Source organism: Somniosus microcephalus, chromosome 13, assembly GCF_052327205.1.
Source record: "Somniosus microcephalus isolate GS21.2 chromosome 13, FLI_Smic_1.0, whole genome shotgun sequence".
NCBI classification, from domain to species: Eukaryota; Metazoa; Chordata; class Chondrichthyes; order Squaliformes; family Somniosidae; genus Somniosus; species Somniosus microcephalus.
In genome coordinates, this window is record NC_140999.1 from 189,863,755 (window position 1) to 189,881,539 (window position 17,785).

General features: G+C 47.7%; 1 protein-coding gene across 1 annotated transcript in view; it reads right to left on the minus strand.

Moving 5' to 3' along the window:
• LOC147108904 (uncharacterized) overlaps positions 1 to 17,785 on the minus strand; it is a 299,334-nt gene that overhangs the window by 31,630 nt on the left and 249,919 nt on the right. The gene's annotated exons all lie outside the window — the stretch shown is intronic.

Below are 17,785 nucleotides of genomic sequence, written 5' to 3' on the forward strand. Positions count from 1 at the left end.
TTAATGGGGCTGTACTGGCACGGGACCTCGCCCTCCAGCGTCACTGTCAGAGGCAGCGGAGGCAGAGAGAAAGATTGGAAAACGTGGCCAGAGGGAGGAGGGCCAACAGGGCTCCCAGCAGGAGACCTTCCTCTCCCAGGGTATTCCGGGAGCAGTTCTCCTATATTCATCTCTCAGAGGAGCAGCGCATTAGAAGGCTCTGCTTCAGCAAGGAGGTGGTCACAGAGCTCTGCCACCTCCTGCAGCCAGAGCTCCAGCCTCAGCTCAGGACCAGGACGTCTCTCTCAGTGGCAGTGAAGGTCACAGTCGCTCTCAGTTTCTACACCAGCGGCTCTTTCTAGGCTTCAACAGGGGATATTGCAAACATTTCGCAGTTCGCCGTCCATTGCTGTATCCGGGAGGTGACAGAGGCTCTCTACAGAAGGAGAAGGGAGTACATCTCATTCCCCATGACCAGGGAGAGACAGGATGAACACTCATGTGGCTTTGCAAGGATAGCGACCTTCCCCATGGTTCAGGGCACCATTGACTGCACCCACGTGGCATTGCGGGCACCTCATCATAATGCAGAGATGTTCCTTAACCACTCTCTGAATGTTCAGTTGGTGTGCAACCACAGACAGCTCATCCTCACCATCAATGCCCGCTATCCTGGCAGCAGCTACAATTCACCCTGCGACAGACCGGAGTCCCAGCACTGTTCCACCCACCACGTGAAGCTCACGGCTGGCTGCTCGGAGACAAGGGTTATCCACTCGCCACCTGGCTGATGACACCCCTCCGCAACCCCAGCACTCCTGCTCAGCACGCATACAATGACAGCCATACCGCCACCAGGAACCTGATCGAACAGACTATCAGGGTGCTAAAGCAATGGTTCCGCTGCCTTGGCCGCTCTGAAGGAGCACTGCAGTACTGCTCGAGTCTCCCTTTTCATTGTTATGTGCTGCATGCTGCACCACCTGGCCATTCTGAGGGTCCAGCCATTGCCACCAGGGATTGCAGGTCCACCTCAGGAGGAGGAAGAGGGAGAGGAGGACGAGGCGGAGGAGGAGGAGGAGGAGGGGCAGCAACTTCTGGCCGAGATGTACTGGGCGACCTCCCTCCACAACGTCCTGAAGTCCTGCGGCAATGGCCCCCTGCCAGTGTCCGGGAAGAGCACTGTCCGTCGGCGTTCCATGGTCGCTACCAGAGCCTCCAAAGCCTGGTCGCTGAACCGGTGAGCTCTCTCCCTGGGCCTCTGATCAGCCATGAGATCCTTCAAGGATGGTTTGCAGCTCCTTGCAGGCCCAGTTCACGAGCAGCAATGATGAGAGTGAGGCTGTGTAGCATGATGGAACCTCCCCTTGAAGAACTGAAAGGCGCCAGTCTGTCTCAGTACTTGTAATTGACAGCGTGAGAACTTGTGTAGCGCTCTGCGGGAGCGCCCCGCTCCCTGACGTTAGCACCCTAAGAGGAGTGTGTAGCGCTTGACTTAGCGCTCCACTTCCCTCTTGGGATGTTAAAACTGAATTTTGCGGTCACCGGCACTAATTAGCACCGGGCGCTAAAGTTAGTGCCCCAAAATGGTCAATACCGAAAATTTTCCCCCATGGTTCCCAAAGCTCTCCACCACTGGGGATTTTCCTCGCCTTGTGTCTGGGTCTTTTGTAGGCTCATTGATAGAGATTGACTGCTGTGATTAGTCAACAACTCCACTGTCGTTGGATCAGGCAACTGCCGGGATGGTAGAAGGTGAACGAGATGGACCTGGGTTTTTATTTGTCTAGCAATTCCTATGTTCATATGCTTTAAGTTAAATTCACCTCATCTAGTAACAAGTACATAGAAACATAGAAGATGGGAGCAGGAGTAGGCCATTCAGCCCATCGAGCCTGCTCCGCCATTCAATGAGATCATGGCTGATCATCCAAATTCAGTACCCTGTCCCTGCCTTCTCCCCATATCCCTTGATCCCTTTAGCCTTAAGAAATATATCCAACTCCTTCTTGAATATATTAATGAATTGGCCTCCACTGCCTTCTGTGGTAGAGAATTCCACAGGTTCACCACTGGGTGAAGAAATTCCTCCTCATCTCTGTCCTAAATGGCTTACCCCTTATCCTTAGACTGTGACCCTGGTTCTGGACTCCCCGGCCATCGGGAACATCCTTCCTGCATCTAGTCTGTCCAGTCCTGTCAGAATTTTATAAGTTTCAATGAGATCCCCTCTCATTCTTCTAAACTCTAGCGAATATAAGCCCAATCGACCCAGTCTCTCTTCAAATGTCATTCCTGCCATCCCAGGTATCAGTCTGGTGAATCTTCGCTGCATTCCCTCCATGGCAAGAACATCCTTCCTCAGATAAGGCGACTAAAACTGCACACAATACACAACATGTTGCCATGTTGCTTGGGATATAGATTAGAATTCAGCACAAAAGGAATTAAAGTTCATGGAGTTGGCTCACTGGGTGGCACTCTCTCTCACCTCTGGGTGGGAAGGTTCTGGGTTCAAGTCCTACTCCAGAGACTTGGGCACAAAAGCCATGCTGACACTCCAGTGCAGTGCTGAGGGAGCGCTGCACTGTCATAAGAACATAAGGAATAAGAGCAGGAGTAGGCCATTCGGCCCCTCGAGCCTGCTCCATCATTCAATAAGATCATAGCTGATCATCGACCTCAACTCCACTTTCCCGCCCGATCCCCATATCCCTCGATTCCCCTAGAGTCCAAAAATCTATCGATCTCCGCCTTGAATATACTCAAAGACTCAGCATCCACAGCCCTCTGGGGCAGAGAATTCCAAAGATTCACAACCCTCTGACTGAAGAAGTTCCTCCTCATCTCAGTCTTAAATGGCCGACCCCTTATCCTGAGACTGTGACTCCTGGTTCTAGACACTCCAGCCAGGGGGAAACAACCTCTCAGCATCTACCCTGTCAATCCCCTTCAGAATCTTGAATATTTCAATGAGATCACCTCTCATTCTTCTAAACTCCAGAGAGTATCGGCCCATTCTACACAATCTCTCCTCATAGGACAGCCCTCTCATCCCAGGAATCAGTCTAGTGAACCTTCGTTGCACCACCTCCAAGGCAAATGCTCTTGACAGATCGTACGCCTGCCCTGGAGAAGGGCCTCTGCGGGGGGGAAAATGCCGCTTTCTGCAGAACCTCCACCCGCTGCAAGCCCTCAGAAATCTTACGCCTGGTAAAAGCAGCGTAAGACCTTTGCATGCTCGCACCAGGAGAGGCCCAGGATCGGAAGAGTCCGGACCTCGGTAGCCCTCAGGTAAGGGCGTAGATTTTTTCCCCGATAGGAGACATCTGCACGCAGAATGCCTCCTATTGGAAATTACGGGCCAATATTCCAAAGTAGTTGACAAGGCCTTTCTTGTAGCTTGATGTTTGGCAAATCAACATTGTTGGGTTTATGTAAATGCGCATTGTCACGGTGAAAACTATGGGCAGCTGCCCTGTCTCTTCCCCACCAACAAAGAGACAGTCACTTTGGAACAAGCATGACATTATCATAGAATGATACGGCATTGAAGGAAGCCTGTGCCGGCTCTTTGAAAGATCTCTCCAATTAGTCCCACTCCCCCCTGCTCTTTCCCCACAGCCCTGCAGATTTTTCCCCTTCAAGTATTTATCCAATTCCCTTTTGAAAGTTACTATTGAATCTGCTTCCACCGCCCTTTCAGGCAGCGCGTTCCAGATCACAACAACTCGCTGCGTAAAAAACATTCTCCTCATCTCCCCTCTGGTTCTTTTGCCGATGATCTTCAATCTGTGACCTCTGGTTACCGACCCTCCTGCCAGTGGAAACAGTTTCTCCTTATTTACTCTGTCAAAACTCTATGTTTACTTTTACTAATATTCTCAAACGTTTGAACCAGAAGAGGCACAAGGCAGATGCTGTCATCGGTGGTCGCCATGGTAACTACTTTGGCCCAGGTCAGTCAAGGAGTAGAACTGACAGTAAAAAATAAACATGGTGAAGACAATTTTCACTTTGGTTCAGTCGGATAGACTCCCATTGTGTTGACTATAGCCTTGTTCCCAAAGAGCTGAAGTCTGTTATTTTTGCTGATCTTACAATAGATTTCAGATCACTTTTATTTTCAAAAGTCTGTGCGGAACTTCAAGTGTTCTGTATTCATCCTGTGCCAGAGAGCTGTGAAACCCTTGATGACATAAAAGAAAAAGGCAAGCTGAGTGTGAGGAGACTTAATAACATACAGGTTAATGCACCACCTCAGGCGATTCATCCAAACCCTGATGTTGGATTATGCTTTTGAAAGGATCAAAGTTAACAAAGTCCTGCACTCGCAAATTCTCAGATAAATACAAACTTGATAAGTGTCAGAAAATAATAGGCTGAATCTTAAAGATTGGATAACATCTTTTCTGGGACCTGTTTGCGCGTGAAATTGCAGGGCAGGAGAAATGTTTGTTTTTATAAAATGATGTCGAAACCGAGAAGAATATTAAAGACGATTCGCGGTCGGCATCAGCCCCTTAAAGGTTTGAGGATCACAAGTCTCTCAGCATCAAAGTCACAAATTGCGGATGGCCCAAGTTTAATAAGGGCAATCATTGTTTGTCAAACACTACAATTCACATCAAAGCACCTTGTAAAAATACCATTGTAGCAAAGGTGGCCTATGCCCGACCATTGTGCTTGCTCTCCTCTCCTCTCACCTCTCCATCTCCTTCCCATCCTTCAAATCCCCTCTCCTCATCTCCCTTCCCCTCCTTCTCTCCTCTCCCCTTCCCTCATCTCCCTTCCCCTCCCCTCATCTTCCCTCCCCTCCCCTCATCTCCCTTCCCCTCCCCTCCTCTCTCTCTCCCCTTCCCTCTCCTCTCTCTCCTTTCCTCTCCTCTCCTCTCCCCTTTCCTCTCCTCTCCCCTCCTCTTCGCTCCCCTCATCTCCCTTCCCCTCCCCTCCTCTCATCTTCGCTCCCCTCCCCTCATCTCCCTTCCCCTCCCCTCATCTCCCTTCCCCTCCCCTCCTCTCCTCTCTCTCTCCCCTTCCCTCTCCTCTCTCTCCTTTCCTCTCCTCTCCCCTTCCCTCTCCTTTCCTCTCCTCTCCCCTCCCCTCCTCTTCTCTCCCCTCATCTCCCTTTCCCTCCCCTCCTCTTCTCTCCCCTCATCTCCCTTCCCCTCCCCTCCTCTCCTCTTCTCTCCCCTCCTATCCCCTCCCCTCCTCTCTTCCCTCCCCTCCTATCCCCTCCCCTCTTCTTCCCTCCCCTCCTATCCCCTCCCCTCCTGTCTTCTTCTCTCCACTCCCCTCTTATCCCCTCCCCTCCTCTCTTCCCTCCCCTCCTATCCCCTCCCCTCTTCTTCCCTCCCCTCCTATCCCCTCCCCTCCTGCCTTCTTCTCTCCACTCCCCTCTTATCCCCTCCCCTCCTCTCTTCTTCCCTCCCCTCCTATCCCCTGCCCTCCCCTCCTCTCCTATCCCCTCTTCTCCACTCCTACAATCTTGGAAAAATGCAATTTATGAACAGAGATTCATGTCCTCTCTTTGGAGTTCAAAACCCAGCACACATTCCTGATGAATGGGAGCGATTTTTTTCCTAAGGTGAGAGTTCCTTTTTTCCAATTCCCATGCCCCCCTTCCCCTGAAGGTGAAATAAGAGTCAGGTCTCGTAATAAGAAAATTACTGGAGCATTAATTCCTGTTGTAATGGATTCATCTAATCAAGGGTCGAAGGCTAACCTTGACGATAACAGAGTTTCGGTTGGGGTTGCAGAGCAAGTTTGTTACAACTGAAGATTTGCAATAATTGAGTTTCCTCTAATGAGGTTCTGACAGCTTGAGGCTACAGGAAATGTGAGCCACGCTTTGCAGATTACAAGTATTAATCAAAAGGAAGTTTATTTGGGACTATGAAATAAACCAGCTGTAAATATCGATATTACTGCAACGACCAACCTTTTTTAAAAAAAAAAAGCCTGACTTTTGGAACCCAATGGAGTGCTCGTGTAAGAGTCATGAAAGTTTAAGAAAGTGTAAAGAAGAAAGAAAATACCTTAAAATATTGGTTAAATATTATGGTACAGTATGTATGTACATTTGTTTATTATTGATGCATATTCTAGTATAATATAGTTAATTTACCTGACTGACTTATTGTATTGAGAAACCCCCTCTTTTCTTGTTCCAATAGTATAGTCTGAGAGACCCCCTTTATTCTTGCTCCAATGGTATAGTCCTTAAGCTTGTCACATGATATATCCCGCGTTCGTGAAGTGTCCATCAGTCACACGGCTAAAACATCTCCATCCATCTATGTCGAATTGTGAAAGTCAACAAGCCATTCTGCCCACTGGCCTCTCCGCCCTGTTGAGATTGAGAAGCAATCTCCTGCTCCAACTCACTCTTTCCCAGAACCTCGAAACTCACGGAATGCCTACATCACACAGCCTTTTCACACAAAGAATAGAGTTTTGTTGGGTAAGGGTATCAGGGGATTAGGAGCAAAGGCAGGCAAATGCAGCTGAGGTACAGATCAGCCATGATCTGATTGAACGGCGGAACAGGTTCGAGGGGCTGAATGGCCTCCTCCTATTCCTAATGCTCCTCTTACAATCTGCAGGCTTTTAAAATACAAGTTTGCTGTCACCTAGACAACAACAACAGCTTGCATTTATACGGTGCCTTTAATGTAGTAAAATGTCCCAAGGTACTTCAGAGGAGCATAATCAAACAAAATTTGACACCGAGCCTCATAAGGAGATATTAGACTAAGCAAAATACTGCGGATGCTAGAAATCTGAAATAAAAACAGAAATGCTGGAAATACTCAGCAGGTCAGGCAGCATCTGTGGAGAGAGAAACAGAGTTAACATCTCAGGTCCATGACCTTTCGTCAGAACTAAGGAGATAGTAGGACAGGAGTCAAAAATCTTGGTCAAAGAGGTAGATTTTAAGGAGCGTCTTAAAGGAGGAGGAAGAGGTGGAGAGGCGGAGAGTTTTAGGGAGGGAATTCCAGAGCTTAGGGTCTAGGCTGCTGAAGGCACGGCCGCCGATGGTGGAGCAACGAAACTCGGGGATGCGCAAGAGTCCCGGATTGGAGGAGCGCAGAGATCTCGGAGGGTTGTCGGGCTGGAGGAGGTTACAGAGACAGGGAGGGGGCGAGGGCCATGGAGGGATTTGAAAAGAAGGATGAGAATTTTAAAATCAAGGTGTTGCCGGATCGGGAGTGTCAGTGTAGGTCAGCGAGCAACAGGGGGTAATGGGAGAACGGGACTTGGTGTGAGTTAGGACACGGGCAGCCGAGTTTTGGATGACATAAAATTTGCTTTCAGGTGAAGCTCCAAAAGTTGACTGGCCTGTCAAACGATTACAAAATGGCTTCTTGACCCAATATGCATTAGTTCGGCCACTCCTAGTTGTGCTTTTGTAATGGAGTCAAGAAGGGGTCTTTAAAGCGACTCAGCATAAGCAAATGAAACAAGCTTAGTGAGAAAGAGAAATCTTTAAGGTATGATTGAGGAGCAGTTTGTAGAATCCATGTGTGCTGTCTTGGCAAACCTAAGGAAGATTAAATGATTGATGAGCTTCTGTCCTGTCCCTCAATTGTTCAGCCAATCTCTAGTCTTATTTGGCAGGGCAGAGCACACTGTGTTTTCTTGTTGTTGCTTAAAGCTGCTTTAAGTGTTAATCTCCATTAACAGGACTTGCATTCAGAAGCCCACACACAGCCTGTTGGAATCTGCCCTCCCCCTTTTCTCTAAGAAGGTGTGATGCTACCTGGAGACCCAGCCTCAAAAAACCTCAAAATGTTATAAAGAATCAGGATCAACCTGAGTACCAAAAATCAAATCAAATCAAATCAACTTTTATTGTCATTGTTAGTGCACAAGTGCAGTACAACTAAATGTAGGCTTGCGGCTCCCGAGAGTGTACATTTGGATTAAGACATTTAAACATTCAACATACATTCAGCTTGTAGTATATTAACATAAATATAACCATAATAAAGTGCATTGGCAGATGTGCAGGCTTTAGAGTTTATTTGTGGAGTTCAGTAGGATGACAGCCCTGGGAAAGAAGCTGTTCCTAAATCTGGTCGTACGGGTGCGAATGCATCTGTAGCGTCTCCCAGATGGCAGGAGGGCAAACAGACTGTGGCTGGGGTGGGTAGGGTCTTTGATGATGGACCGTGACCTCCGTAGACAGCGTTTCTGGTATATGTGCTCTATGGTCGGTAGCCGGGTGCCGGTAATGCGTTGGGCAGTTTTGACTACCCGCTGCAGGGCTTTCCGGTCACAGTAGCTACAGCTGCCATACCATACTGTGATACAGTTTGTCAGGATGCTCTCTATAGTGCAGCGGTAAAAGTTAGAGAGGATCAGGGGTGACAGGTTACATCCCTTCAGCCTCCTTAGGAAATATAGGCGCTGCTGAGCCTTCTTCACCAGAGAGGAGGTATTGAGGGACCAGGAGAGGTCTTCCGTGATGTGGACTCCGAGGAACTTAAAGCTGTCCACCCTTTCCACCACAGCCCCATTGATGTGGATGGGGGTGTGACTTCCGCCTTTAGACTTCCTGAAGTCCACAATGATTTCTTTGGTTTTCTTGGTGTTAAGGGCCAGGCTGTTATCGGCGCACCACTTCACGAGATGCTGGACCTCCTCCCTGTAGGCTGACTCATCGTCGTTGGTGATCTGGCCTACTGCCGTGGTTTCACTTCTGTTCTGTTTCGTCTTTCTTGCTTGAATAATGAATGCTTCAGTTTTGCTGGGAGGGGGAAGCGGAGGAAGGGAAGACCAATTGGCTCAGACTTGCCACTCTGTGGAGCTGGGTGGGGGGCGGAGGGCACAGAGAATGGACACATAAGAACATAAGAAATAGGAGCAGGAGTCGGCCACTCAGCCCTTCGAGCCTGCTCCGCCATTCAATAAGATCATGGCTGATCTTCTACCTCAACTCCACCTTCCCACCTGATCCCCATATCCCTTGATTCCCTTAATGCAGGAAACTCTCTTTTAACCGGCACCTAAATATCCGGAAATCTCTCTAACCGGCAAAATTCAGGAGTAGGTTCAGGTAAGATTTACTGTATATTAGTGGCCGTGTAACCGGGGTTCCTGGATCTGTGGCCATGTAACCGGGGTTCCTGCACCTGCGGCCGTGTGCGGGGCTCTCGTACCTTGGTAAGTATACCTCTCTGTAATCCGGACTTTTTGATCAACCGGCACCACGCCAGTCCCGCTGGATAAAAAAAGAGTTTCCTGTACCTCAAAAATCTATCGATCTCAGCCTTGAATATACTCAACGACTGAGCGTCCACAGCTCTCTGGGGCTAGAGAATACCAAAGACTCACAACCCTTCAATCAGACACCAATCACTTCCCTCAGGGTGTGTGAAGGGAAAATGGGAATGTGCCCCACATTAAAGAAAGGGAATTGGATAAATACTTGAAGGGGAAAAGTTTGCAGGGCCTATGAGGAAAGAGCAGGGGGAGTTCAGTACCTGGGCACCTCCCTCCCACCCACCTCAGACTTCAAACTTCCGTAACTGTTAATGTAGAAATAAAACATCCAGGAAATGATTCCAGGGCAGTAGGAGAGCCCTGTGAGGAAATGTCAGCAGATGGAGTGACAACTCGTGAGCTTATAACACCATCTGCCGCTGCGCTGATTCGCCTTTGAATCAAATTTGGTTGCAAACATCTATAAAGGCCCAAACTCGCCAGCAGCCCAGCAGTCAGTATTCTGCTTCGATCTTTCTGGGGCGCCCAGATTACAGGTGTAGGATCCAGAGCTATTCTTGGCCGACTAATCTGGCGAAAAATATGGCTCTGTCGTATTGTGCATCTCGATTTGAAAGTAAACATCCTTAAAGCATATATCTTTGTTTTAAATTTTTTAAATCTTTTTTCATGTTGTTTAACAACAGAATTATTGCCACAAGAGATCTTATGCAGCAAAGCTGAAAGGCCTTTGACCATCTGTTATGTGTAACGTTTGCTGCTGCCCCTGAAAGCTTTTAAAGTATTTTTTTTAAAAAGATGGTTAGATATATATCCAGTTATCGCGCTGTTGAGTGTAACTTTACAGTGTGGGTTGGTATCTTTGTTGGCCTTGCCCCTCGCTATCTCTGTAACCTCCTCCAGCTCCACAACCCTCCGAGATCTCTGCACTCCTCCAATTCTGGCCTCTTGGGTATCCCCCGCCCCCTCCCTTCGCCCCACCATTGGCGGCCGTACATTCAGCTGCCTAGGAATTCCCTCCCTAATTCTCTCCTCCTTTCCACCTCTCTTCTCCTTTAAGACGCTCCCTAAAACCTACCTCTTTGGCCAAGGTTTTGGTCACCTGTCCTAATATCTCTATGTGGCTCGGTGTCAGATTTTCTTTGATAATACTCCTGTGAAGCACCTTGGGACGTTTTACTACGTTAAAGGCGCTGTATAAATGCAAGTTGCTGTTGTTGTTGAGGTGATACCTGACTGTGCTACTGGGAGAGGACCTGGGAGTGCCAAGGGAAGACCATCTGGTTTCTTATGGGCCGGGAGGAATGTCAGAAGGCAAGTCAACACCTTGAAGTGGGAGGGTCTAGATCCACACGGGTTTCAACTCGAGACTCTGGCTTTTGAGTGGGTTGGCGGAACATTCCTAAAATGTAAGCTTCTGGACTTTTAAAGTCTGGTTCTCTAAAAGGAACTTTATTCCTTTCCACTTCACTTGTGCGGAGAGGTGTTAGTGACTTCCATCAAGATCTGACATCAATTCTTATTACCAGCAATCAGAACTGATACCTGGGATGGCAGGAATGACGTATGAGGAGAGATTGGGTCGATTGGGCTTATATTCGCTGGAGTTCAGAAGAATGAGAGGGTATCTCATTGAAACTTATAAAATTCTAACAGGACTAGACAGACTAGATGCAGGAAGGATGTTCCCGATGGCAGGGGAGTCCAGAACCAGGGGTCACAGTCTAAAGATAAGGGGTAAGTCATTTAAGACAGAGATGAGGAGGAATTTCTTCACCCAGAGAGTGGTGAACCTGCGGAATTCCCTACCACAGAAGGCAGTTGAGGCCAATTCATTAAATATATTCAAGAAGGAGTTAGATATATTTCTTAAGGCTAAAAGGATCAAGGGATATGGGGAGAAGGCAGGGACAGGGTACTGAATTTGGATGATCAGCCATGATCTCATTGAATGGCGGAGCAGGCTCGAGGGGCCTAATGGCCTACTCCTGCTCCTATCTTCTATGTTTCTATGAACCCAAGATGTGATCACACCTCCAACTCAGATTCTATCCTGGCCTCTCTCCAGTTTTGGACTTGAGAGGTTGTCAGTTGTAGTCACTGGATTAGATGACGCAGGGACTAAACTTAAAAGTACTTCATTTGTGTAAAGCGCTTTGGGATGTGAAAGGCTCTATATAAATGCAAGTCTTTCTTTAAGAACATAAGAAATAGGAGCAGGATTAGACCATACGGCCCCTCAAGCCTGCTCCACCATTCAATAAGATTGTGGCTGATCTTCGACCTCAACCCCACTTTTCCGCCCAATCCCCATATCCCATGAGTCCAAAAATCTATTGATCTCAGCCTTGAATATACTCAACGACTCAGCATCCACAGCCCTCTGGGGCAGAGAATTCCGAAGATTCACAACCCTCTGAGTGAAGAAATTCCTCCTCTTCTCCATCCTAAATGGCCGACCCCTTATTCTGAGACTATGACCCCTGGTTCTAGACTCCCCAGCCAGGGGAAACAGCCTCTCAGCATCTACCCTGTCAAGCCCTCTAAGAATTTTATACGTTTCAATGAGATCACCTCTCATTCTTCTAAACTCCAGAAAATATAAGCCCAATCTACTCAATCTCTCCTCATAGGACAACCCTCACATCCCAGAAGCCAGTCTAGTGAACCTTCATTGCACCATCTCTAAGGCAAGTATATCCTTCCTTAGGTAAGGAAGCCAAAACTGTAGTGTTTCTATCTTTTCTTTCATGGCTTTAACCAGCTGAGACATTGGGATGATTTTTTTCCAAAGCGTTTTCAAGTCTCATTGAACAGTGGCCACCAAATAAAAAGTCATACCTGCGGCTCACTCCCAGCCTGTCTAGCCTTGTCACACACAAAAAATTTTAAGTCAAGCAACCTTCTCATCTGGGGAAAAGAGATATTGATTTTCTGATTCCTGGCTGTCACTTTGTGTAGCAGTCTGAGCCAGTCTAGATACTAACGTGCTTCTATTTTTTGATCTAATGAGGTTCCAAGGCCTTGAAGACTGACGAGACAACACGAGATTCAATGTCATGAGGAACCATTTCATAACAGGTTTGGACCTGGACGACATTCAGGCTTGGGCTGGTAAGTGGCAGGTAACATTCGCGCCAGAGAAGTGCCAGGCAATGACTATCTCCAACAAGTGAGAGTCTAAAGTCTGAAGGTAAGCATGCAGGTGCAGCAGACGGTTAAGAAGGCAAATGGTATGTTGGCCTTCGTAGCGAGAGGATTCAAGTACAGCAACAAGGATGTCTTGCTGCAGTTGTACAGGGCCTTGGTGAGACCACACCTTGAGTATTGTGTGCAGTTTTGGTCGCCTTATCTGAGGAAGGATGTTCTTGCCATGGAAGGAGTTCAGCGAAGATTCACCAGGCTGATACCTGGGATGGCAGGAATGACGTATGAGGAGAGATTGGGTCAATTGGGCTTATACTCGCTGGAGTTCAGAAGAATGAGAGGGGATCTCATTGAAACTTATAAAATTCTAACAGGACTAGACAGGCTAGATGCAGGAAGGATGTTCCCGATGGCGGGGAGTCCAGAACCAGTGGTCACAGTCTAAAGATAAGGGTTAAGCTATTTAGGACAGAGATGAGGAGGAATTTCTTCACCCAGCTAGTGGTGAACCTGTGAAATTCTCTACCACAGAAGGCAGTTGAGGCCAATTCATTAGATATATTCAAGAAGGAGTTGGATATATTTTTTAAGGCTAAAGGGATCAAGGGATATGGGGAGAAAGCAGGGACCGGGTACTGAATTTGGATGATCAGCCATGATCTCATTGAATGGCGGAGCAGGCTCGAGGGGCCGAATGGCCTACTCCTGCTCCTATCTTCCATGTTTCTATGTTTCTATACTCTTCGATTGCCAGGGGTAATCAAGCAAAATTTCAAAGTTCATCCATCCTCACATCTCCACTAGTCAGGAGGTAAAAAGAAAAATTGTAAATGCTGGAAAAGTGATGATGAAACAAGCAAAATAGGCTCCTTGGATGTGCAGCTGGAGAGATAGTTCCAATGTCCCAGGAGTGATAGTTAACATTGGTTTGCTCCCACCTTGAATATTGGGTACACTTCTGGACTCTGTGCCTTTGGGTGGGGGGGGGAGCTGGTGGTTGGTGGAAGATGAAGAGTACAAGGAAGGGCTGCTAAGTTGATAACTGGGATTGGTCACCTGAGCTATGAGCAAAGGGGTGTCTACATTGAAGAAAGAAATGACTGAAAGGAATATTTACATCTTCAAGGCAAGAAACATTGGGTCCCAAAGAGTTGTGGTTGTTGTTAGACTAGTAATCCAAAAGCCTGGACTAATAATCCAGAGAAGGCAAATGGTATGTTGGCCTTCATTGCAAGAGGATTTGAGTACAAGAGCAAGGATGTCTTACTACAGTTATACAGGGCCTTGGTGAGACCACACCTGGAGTACTGTGTGCAGTTTTGGTCTCCTTACCTAAGAGAGAATAAACTTGCCATAGAGGGAGTGCAGCGAAGGTTCACCAGACTGATTCCTGGGATGGCAGGACTGTCATATGAGGAGCGATTGGGTCGACTAGGCCTGTATTCACTAGAGTTTAGAAGAATGAGAGGGGATCTCATTGAAACGTATAAAATTCTGACAGGGCTAGACAGACTGGATGCAGGGAGGATGTTTTCCCTGGCTGGGGGGTCAAGAACGAGGGGTCACAGTCTCAGGATACAGGGTAGGACATTTAGGACTGAGATGAGAAATTTCTTCACTCAGAGGGTGGTGAACCTGTGGAATTCTCTACCCCAGAAGGCTGTGGAGGCCAAGTCACTGAATATATTTAAGAAGGAGATAGATAGATTTCTAGACACAAAAATAGGCATCAAGGGGTATGGGGAGAGAGTGGGAATATGGTATTGAGATAGAGGATCAGCCATGATCTCATTGAATGGCGGAGCAGGCTCGAAGGGCCGAATGGCCTACTCCTGCTCCTATTTTTCTATGCTTCTATTAGAGCATGATTTCATATCCCATCATTGTAGTTTGAGCATTTGAATTCAGTTAAATAAAAAAATCTGGCAATTAAAAGCTGGTATCAGTAAAAGTGACCATGAATCTGTCGGACTGTCACTAAAACCCAACTGGATGCAGGGAGGATGTTTTCCCTGGCTGGGGGGTCAAGAACGAGGGGTCACAGTCTCAGGATACAGCACGGTGGCATAGTGGTTAGCACTGTTGCCTCACAGCGCCAGGGACCCGGGTTCGAATCTGGCCTCGGGTGACTGTCTGTGTGGAGTTTGCACATTCTCCCCGTGTTTGCGTGGGTTTCCTCCGGGTGCTCCGGTTTCCTCCCACAGTCCAAAGATGTGCGGGTTAGGTTGATTGGCTATGATAAATTGACCCTTAGTGTTAGGGGGGTTAAATACGTGGGGTTACGGGGATAGGGTGGGTTATGTGTTGGTGTAGGGGTTACAGGGATCGGGTGGGATATGTGTCGGTGCAGGCTCGATGGGCCGAAATGGCCTCTATCTGCACTGTGGGGTTTCTGTGATTTCTGTGATTCTGTGTGGTTCACTAATGTCCTTTAGGGAAGGAAACCCAGGTTGCATTTATTGCCCTGCTAAGGTGGGTGGTGGACCTCTTGTGCTCTTCTTTAAGTCCCCTCCAAATTTCCATAGGAACGTAGAACTATCCGGCACCTGCAGTGACCATCTCCATCCACAGGCACCAGTCCCAAGATTCATGGACATCTTGGCTCACTTTACCTCTGACATCCCTTCAACTCCCAGATCTCCAGCCAGGTCCTTTGAGTCGTTGAGACAGCGTTTTCGCTGATGGCGACATATGGCTACCTTTAGCATCTCCTTGGTGTTTTGTTGGGCTGCTCCCTCCCTCACTAAAAGGTCTTCTGTCACACCGTTACCCAATTTACCGGCACTTACAGTAATTCATCATTAAGCCGGATCTTCTCTGTTGGTGTTGAACCACTTTCGCCACAAAATTGTGGACTCCCACAGTTGGCTTAATGAAGGTTTTGATATTTATCTTCGTCAAGCGCCTCGTTAGCTGCTTGAGAATCATTAAAGGGCTGCTGTCGCTGTTGCGTCATGATTAGCTCATTGCCATCAATGACATCATCATTTTCAGAAACTTGCCCATTTCAAAGTTGGGCGTTCCTGCGATTTTTGTCAGCGATTACAAAGAAAAGAAAAGCAATGCTTCTCGATGGGTTGAATGGCCTCCTCCTGTTCCTATGTTTCAATAGAAGAAGATTAGTGTTGTGCGCCGAAGATGATATTGGCAGGTTCAGTAAAAGGCTTTGTACCTCAGTTTCCCCGCTCCACATGATGAATGAAAACCAAGTCAGAAGGTTAGATCCTCGCCCAAGGACACTCTGAAAAATGTTTTTTGACTGTCTGGATATAAAACATGTTGTCAAGGCCCTTGCCGAGTTAAGCAATTCAAGATAATACAAACTCTGTACTTTGTATCTATAGAAGGTGAATTCAAATTCTATGAGGTATTTCACATATAGATTTTAATCTAATTCCCCAGAGTCAGGCACGGCAGAGACCTTGACACTTAGATATTGATCCACAGTCCAAGAATCATAAACACCGCTTTAAAAATGAATAACTTTGAACCTTTCCATAATGGATTTTTAAATGACTCTCCAAAATTATGACCCAATTTCAAATTCCTCTAATATCCAACAAATCTGTCAGGGGTGGGAGTTCGACAGAGGTATTTTATCAATGAGTTCAATTCTATCTAAGTTGAACTCACAGGAAGAATATATATTTAATATTTAAGAATTAATATTTTCCTCCAGCCCTACGACCCTTCGAGAGCTCTACGATCCTCCAATTCTGGCCTCTTGTGAAACCCCACTCTCTTCGACCCTCTATTGGCAGCTGTGCCTTAAGCCGCCTAGGCCCTAAGTTCTGAAATTCCCATCCTAAACCTCTCCGCCTCTCCACCGCCACAGAGCATCTCCAGTAATGGCTTCTCTTCCTACTCCTGCACCGTTATCTCCGGAGTCCCACAAGGATCTGTCTTTGGCCCCCTCCTCTGCCTCATCTACATGCTGTCCCTTGGCGACATCATCCACAGACATAGGGTCAGCTTCCACATGTATGTTGACAACACTCAGCCCTAGCTTTCCACCACCTCAAGCAGCTGAACATGAAGCAGCTGCAGATGGATCAACCATCGTCAGCTGCTTTATCAATGACCTTCCCTCCAACATAAGGTCAGAAATGGGGATGTTCGCTGATGACTGCACAGTGTTCAGCGCCATTCACAACTCCTCAGAAAATGAAGCAGTCCATGCCCGCATGCAGCAAGACCTGGATGATGTTCAGGCTTGGGCTGAGAAGTGGCAGGTAACATTTGCACCACACAAGTGCCAGGCAATGACTATCTCCAACAAGCGAGAGTCTAACCAACGCCCCTTGACATTCAACGGCTTTGCCATCACCAAATCCCCCACCATCAACATCTCGTGGGGGTCACCATTGACCAGAAATTTAACTGGACCAGCCACATAAATACTGTGGCAACAAGAGCAGGTCAGAGGCTAGGTATTCTGCGGTGAGTGTCTCACCTCCTGACTCCCCAAAGCCTTTCTACCATCTACAAGGCACAAGTAAGGAGTGTGATGGAATACTCTCCACTTGCCTGGATGAGTGCAGCTCCAACAACACTCAAGGAGCTCGATACCATCCAGGACAAAGCAGCCCGCTTGATTGGCACCCCATCCACCACCTTACACATTCACACCCTCCACCGTACCGTGGCTGCAGTGTGTAATATCTACAAGATGTTCTGCAGCAACTTGCCAAGGCTTCTTTGGCAGCACTTCCCAAACCCTCGAACTCTACCACCTAGAAGGACAAGGGCAGCAGGCGCATGGGAACACCACCACCTCCAAGTTTCCCTCCAAGTCACACACCATCCTGACTTGGAAGTATATCACCGATCCTTCATCATCACTGGGTCAAAATCCTGGAACCCCCTCCCTAACAGCACTGTGGAAGTACCTTCACCACACAGACTGCAGCGGTTCAAGAAGGCGGCTCACCACCACCTTCTCAAGGGCAATTAGGGATGGGCAATAAATGCTGGCCTTGCCAGCGATGTCCACATCCCATGAACGAATAAAAAAATTTTTTCACTTAGAATAAGGGGCTGCTCTTTCAAAACTGAGATGAGGAGGAACTACTTCACTCAGAGGGTGGTAGGTCCATGGAATATGCTGCCCCAAAAAGCTGTAGAAGCTACATCATTACATAAATTTAAAACAGAAATAGACAGTTTCCTAGAAGTAAAGGGAATTAAGGGTTACGGGGAGCGGGCAGGAATTTGGACATGAGTCTAGGTTCGGATCGGTCATGGCCCTGTGGGTAGCAGAGCGGGCCCAGGGGCCGTGTAGCTTGATCCTGCTCCTATTTCGTGTGTCTAATTCTGTTAGATTCAGGAGATGGTTCTGTGATAGTAGATTGGCGGTTAGGATCAGATCAGCCATGATCTCATTGAATGGCGGAGCAGGCTCGAGGGGCCGATTGGCCTACTCCTGCTCCTA